Source organism: Myodes glareolus, chromosome 23 (assembly GCF_982192425.1).
Source record: "Myodes glareolus chromosome 23, mMyoGla1.1, whole genome shotgun sequence".
NCBI classification, from domain to species: domain Eukaryota; kingdom Metazoa; phylum Chordata; class Mammalia; order Rodentia; family Cricetidae; genus Myodes; species Myodes glareolus.
In genome coordinates, this window is record NC_142048.1 from 37,765,024 (window position 1) to 37,771,023 (window position 6,000).

Genomic DNA, 6,000 nt, shown 5'->3' on the forward strand with positions numbered 1-6,000 from the left:
TCCACTCTTTAGAAAGCTACATGAATGGGCTAAAACCAGCTTAAAGGTAGCAAGTTGTCTTGTGTACACGAAGGCCTGGGTTTGAGCCCAGGTAAAATAAACCAATAAACATAGATAAAAATCGACTTGACTCACACCATGGGCCACTGCTTTGTAAAAGAAGATGATTTCTTTAGTTTGTATTCTTTATTATTTTTGTGATTATAAACCTAGCACAAGGTCATTGTAGGCACTGTGGAAAGTACAGAGAAATATCAACCAAAAGCAGAATTGTCATCATTCAGTAATAGCTACAAACATAATTCATACAAAGATATACTTTCATAGTATTCATTCATGATTCTCATTTTGACTATAATACTATTGCATTTTTTTCTGACAAATGTTTCTCTCTCTCTCTCTCTCTCTCTCTCTCTCTCTCTCTCTCTCTGTCTCTTTAAGGCAGGGTCTCACAATGTGTTTCTGACTGACTTGGAACTCACTTTGTAGACCAGACTGGCCTTGAACTCAGAGATCCACTTTTCTCTGCCTCTCAAGTGCTGGGATTAAAGGGATGTGCCACCATACTGGCCCTGACAAATGTTTCTTAATGCCTCTATGGTGTTCTTCTTATACAGAGACTACACCTTAACTCCTTTCTTCCTATGGCAGCTTATTCTATTTAAATTTTTGAAGTGTCGAGGATAGAACATGGCTTTGTGTATGCCAGGCAAATGTTCCCTCACTGAGCTGTATTCCTAGGCCCTTGATTACTCTCTGCTTGTGGGAAAACAACTTTATTTTCCTTTTTTATGTTTTCTCTGTTGTAAATATTACATTTGATAAAGTGTTTTCGTATTTGACAAGAATCTTCATATTCAAGTCTTTGCCCACATTCCTGTCGATTTTATACAGCCTGATTTCCAGAGACAAGACATTCTTCTGACCTGCTTCATACTGCCATTTTTTTTTTTATTTTTTAGAGATGTTAGTATTGATTTTTTTTTCTTCATTCCGCCCTTGGGGGAAAAGTAAGTTAAATGATTGTAATAAGGTCTTGGTTTGTGGACTTTGGGCAAATTGCACTCATTTTGCAAAAAGGTCGTATGAGATTTTTTTTACGAATGAATTCTGTACTCTGTGCCGGACTGAAAATAGCCACACACCTCATCCTTTGCCTCAGCCTGGATGCTTGGAGCCCACAGCCAGCTTGTGCTATGAATGGAGACTTTACAGCCCATATTATTGACTGAAATGGGAGTAAGTGGTGGCCGGCGAGAGAGAAGGTGGAGAGGGTGGGAACTAAAGCAGGGGCTTGCACTTTGCCAAGTTTACAAAGTTCTGGGCAGAGCCCAGTATGTAGTCATACTCCATGCTCATTCATCAAGCTCATGACTGGTGTGATCATAAATTATATTCGAACATGTAACTCATGTACATACAATGTACATACAACACAGTGTATAAAGAACTTCCAATAGAATTTCCTGGCATGTGGCATGAATTTTTGTGAGAATTGTCTATTACGATGCTTTTAGGATTGTGTTAGGCACTTTGGCTATTGTCAGGTGTGTGTGTGTGTGTGTGTGTGTGTGTGTGTGTTGCTCATGCATGCCATCTGTATTCAAATGACTGGGATGTGGGCAAGCACTTCCTATTGTGTTTAAGTGATTGTGCTTCAGCTGATGTGAGTCTTCCTGGACCTTGCTCTTAGCAGCACACAGTTAGATGTACTCAGTTTAGGGAAGCAAAGACTCACTTGAGGGATGAAGGGAAAGAAATAAGTACTCACATACAGTGATTCCTAAGTGTGTCTTCTCTATTTCCCAAAAGGCTTTATGACCTATTACCCCTTTGTTCTGTGGCATAAGAATCAGAGTTGCGTTGACTTCCTGGCTGTCATCATGATCAGGCGACAGCCCCTACAGAATTCTGACTTAAAGGCTACATTTTCCCTGCTTGGATCTTGGTGAAGGACAATTGTCTATAGTCTGTCAATTATGTTTTAAATAAATTCTGTTTGGCCAGTAGCCAGACAGGAAGTAGAGGTGGGGCAAGGAGAACAGGAGAATTCTGGGAAGGAGAAAGCCCATTCCTCCCCAGTCCTGTCCAGACACAGAAGAAGGAAGATGTGACCTGCCCCGCTGAGAAAGGTACCGAGCCAAGTGGCTAGCATATACTAGAATAATGGGCTAATATAAGTTATAAGAGTTAATAAGAAGCCTGAGCTAATGGGCCAATCAGTTTATATCTTCTTTATTTATAGCTGGTTCAAACTTCACAAAAACCCAAATGCAACAGCATTCACATTTCTTTATTATTCTAAATACAGTAAAACCTAGAAGTGAGCCCTCTGTGTGACAAAGGGAACAAGAAACTGATAGCAACTGACTTAGGCTCATGAGAACTAAGAAGAGGCCTTTGCCTGAGGCCCTGGGGCCTCTGTGAGGTCCTTGCCATCCACAGGGCTGCTCCTCAAGGTAGGCTCTAGTGATGTCTACTTAGTCGGCGTAATAGAAAACTCCCATGGCTTCAGGTCCAAGGGCGCCCTTATTTTCCATCTCTTTCCTAAGGAAAGCTTAATCCGAACATCATAGACTTTCTGGACCTCACTTTTTTTAGGTTGGGCCTCTCTGAAAACCCACAGAAGCACCAGTCTTGATCTTTCATCCATGCGAAGTTCTGGATCCTTCCCTGGGAAGGTTCAGGGTCTCCAGACAAAGGCTGAGAGGGGAGTAAATTCTTCAGAGGCTCCTCAAAGAGCCAAGATTTTAGGAAACAAGGAGCTACCTCCCCCTTCAGAATAAGGTGTGGAAATGCGTGAGACCCAAGCACAGGTTTCTATGCCAACACATCTGTGCTGTCAGGCTCATGGTGACCATCCCAGGCCTCACTAGTTAACCAAATTCTCCTTCAGTTGAGGATCAGGGGACAGAAGCACCTAAGTCGTAGCTTATTTTAAAAGGAGAATGGTGATTTCTCAAGACTGGAAAGGAGCAGCCTTCTGAAGGAGGCTTGCCAGAAGAAACAAAAGAAAACCTTTAAAATATCTTGATTACAAGTGACCTTTGTATATAGAGAAAGGGCTCAGATGAAAAGTTAGGAGGGTATGAGAGATAAGATAAGAGGAGTGACAGGGGCTGGCGAGATGTCTCAGCAGCTAAGGGTCCTGGCTGTTCTTTCCAAGGACCCAGGTTTTATTCCCAGCACCCACGTGGCTTCTAGCAATTCTGGAACTTCAGTGCCAGGGGATCTGACACCCTCTTCTGACTTTCATGAGCAATGCACACATGCAACGCACAGGCCCTAAGTGCAGGAAAAACATCCATACCCATAAAATAAAAATAAATACACCTTTAAATAAAAAAGCATGGATGGCAAAAATCCTGGCACCGTGACACATGCCTATAATCCCAGCACTCAAGAAGCTGAGGCAGGAAGACTGGGAGTACAATACCAGCGTGGGCTACATACATGAGGAGACCTGGTCTCAAAATTAGCTGACAAACACAACCTTCAACAATGGGGGAAAAAATACATGGCCAGAAATGCAATCGAGGAATCAAAACCCACTTTGAAGGTGGAAACACGGGGAACTGACAGTGTAGAATGTGGCATCGCTGATTTGGAGGGTACTTCTCGAGGAGTACAATAAAGAACGTGCCGTGAGAACTGAAAAGGGAGAGCGGTCATTGAGAAAACAGAGAGATTCCGATGGGTAAAAAAAGTGGGAGTCATACATGGGAGTTGTAGCATTGCTAAGGAACAGAAATAACTGATGATAACGTTAGAGAATCAGGTATGTCTCAGCTGCATAAAAGAGAGACTGGAGATTGACGGGTTCCTATCTCTCAGGTATGATCACTGAAAGCAGTGGTTCTCACCCCTCGGGGATCCAACAACCCTTTCACATATATCAGATATTTATATAGCAGATATCCTGCATATCAGATATTTACTTGATGACTCATAACAGTAGAGAAATTACAGTTAGGAAGTAGCAATGAAAATAGTTCTATAATTGGGGGGATCAACACAACATGAGGAACTGGTTGCAGCATCAGGAGTGTTGAGGACTACTGGCTTAAAAAGACCCAAATCTAGACACATACTAGTAATATTTGTGTTACAAACACACATACAGACACAAAGTGCTGTGAAGTAACCCCCACCCCACAAAAGTCACTGATAGAAGAGCAAAGGGCAGACTGACTTCTGATTCGTATAGGAGAGTCCCAAGCATCAGAATTTTATATTCAGCTGAGTCAATTTTATTGTTTACGCGATCTTACTTCTTGATATTCCCCAGTTTTCTTAGCACATCTCCTCTGTGTTATGAAATACAAGAGTGAGATTGAAAAAAAGTGATTGTATCTTATCCATGTGGTGATTTACTCCCTCCACAAGGTTCTAAAATTGCATGTACAAGCCTATCTTGGACCCCCTCATTTCTCTGTGTTGCGCACTTTGCTTTTAACAATCCTCTAATCTGGCAGCGAGAAGGTTGTTTGCTGCTGAGAAGAGAGGCCTCCCTCCCTATGGTTCCTTTAACCTCCTCTCTCCCACTCCTAGGGTGGTCCTCCTGTTTACCTTACCAAGGGGAATGTCTACTTTGTGGGAGCAGTGTTTGCTCAGGTGGAGAAACTCAAGACGCCAAGTCTTTGCGTCTTGACTTCAAACCATGTGCCAAGTCTGTAGTTTATAAAGTATATTGGAGAATCAGAGTGGTTAGTGTTTAAAAGGATTCTGTCTTTTTGTATGTCATTCTCTACTTACCAGGAAGGAAACTGAGGCCAACAGAGATATCATTTGTTCATAGTCATAGATTTAGAGGATCTGCCCTGCTCAATCCTTGGTTTCATTTTCCAGCATTTCTGTTACTCATGGTCAACCAGAAGAAGGGCCAACTCAGTACATACATACATACATACACACACACACACACACACACACACATACATAGTTATGCTAATATATGTTAATATATTTATATATAATGAATATATGTGTAAAAGTATATATGTACAGAGGACACATTTACATGAACTTTATCATAGTGTATCACTATAATTTTTTATTATTGTTGTTAATTTGTTACTGTGTCTAATTTATAAATTAAACTTTATTATTGATGTGCATTATAGGGAAAACACAGTAAGATCTGTTCTAGCTAGAGCTCTTTAGAGTGTGGCGTTCTGGGGTCTCAAGGAACAAGATATTCTCTTCTACGCAAGCCATCTTGGCTATGGATTCTTGACATTTCCAGTAGAAACTTGTTCAAATTCAAGGGAATAAGCCCCTTCCCTCCCTTTGACACCCTGTAGTGTTTCTGTGTAATACCGAGTGAGTCAAGAACTCTTAAGGTTGGAAAAGAGAGAAGCCCCATTCCAACTACCTCCATTAATCAAAAATAACCAAGACCTAAGAAGGCAATGGTGGCCAGCTCACTTCTGGAGGCCAACACCAACTTCACTTAGAGTCGAAACAAACACGGGCAATTCCTATCTGTTGTAGCTGTGGCCATGGGAGTGACGCAGGCTGACTCCATGCTTACCTGTGTTGGACTTTCATCAGAAGTGGCGACGACCGATATAAGCAAACACTATTCAGTTTTCCATACAGGGTTTCAGTTGGCATGCATGTAGCTTTTTGCCTATTTCTGCAGCCGTGTGTTTCCAGGAAGGAGGAAAGAAATGAACACTATAGCTACTTGGCCTCCGACTCTGGCCATTGCCAAGACCACTTTTGCAAGAGGCACTGTGCTTTCTACCTACCACACAGAACACACACTCAGGAGCCTGAAGGATAACCGTGTGCCCACTGTCCTTGGTGGAGGGTGTCTATCGCCTCCTGTATTGTGTTCTCTTCCTCCTTCCATAGAAGGTGGGGAAAGACAGTGCACGTTTACTTAATGCTAAGCTCAGGTACCCAAAATGGTGGCCTCTGGCTTGAATTAGCCTCGTGTGGTGTGACATTCTCTGCTGTGGGCCAATGGTCTGTACCCTGTCACATGTATTTTAA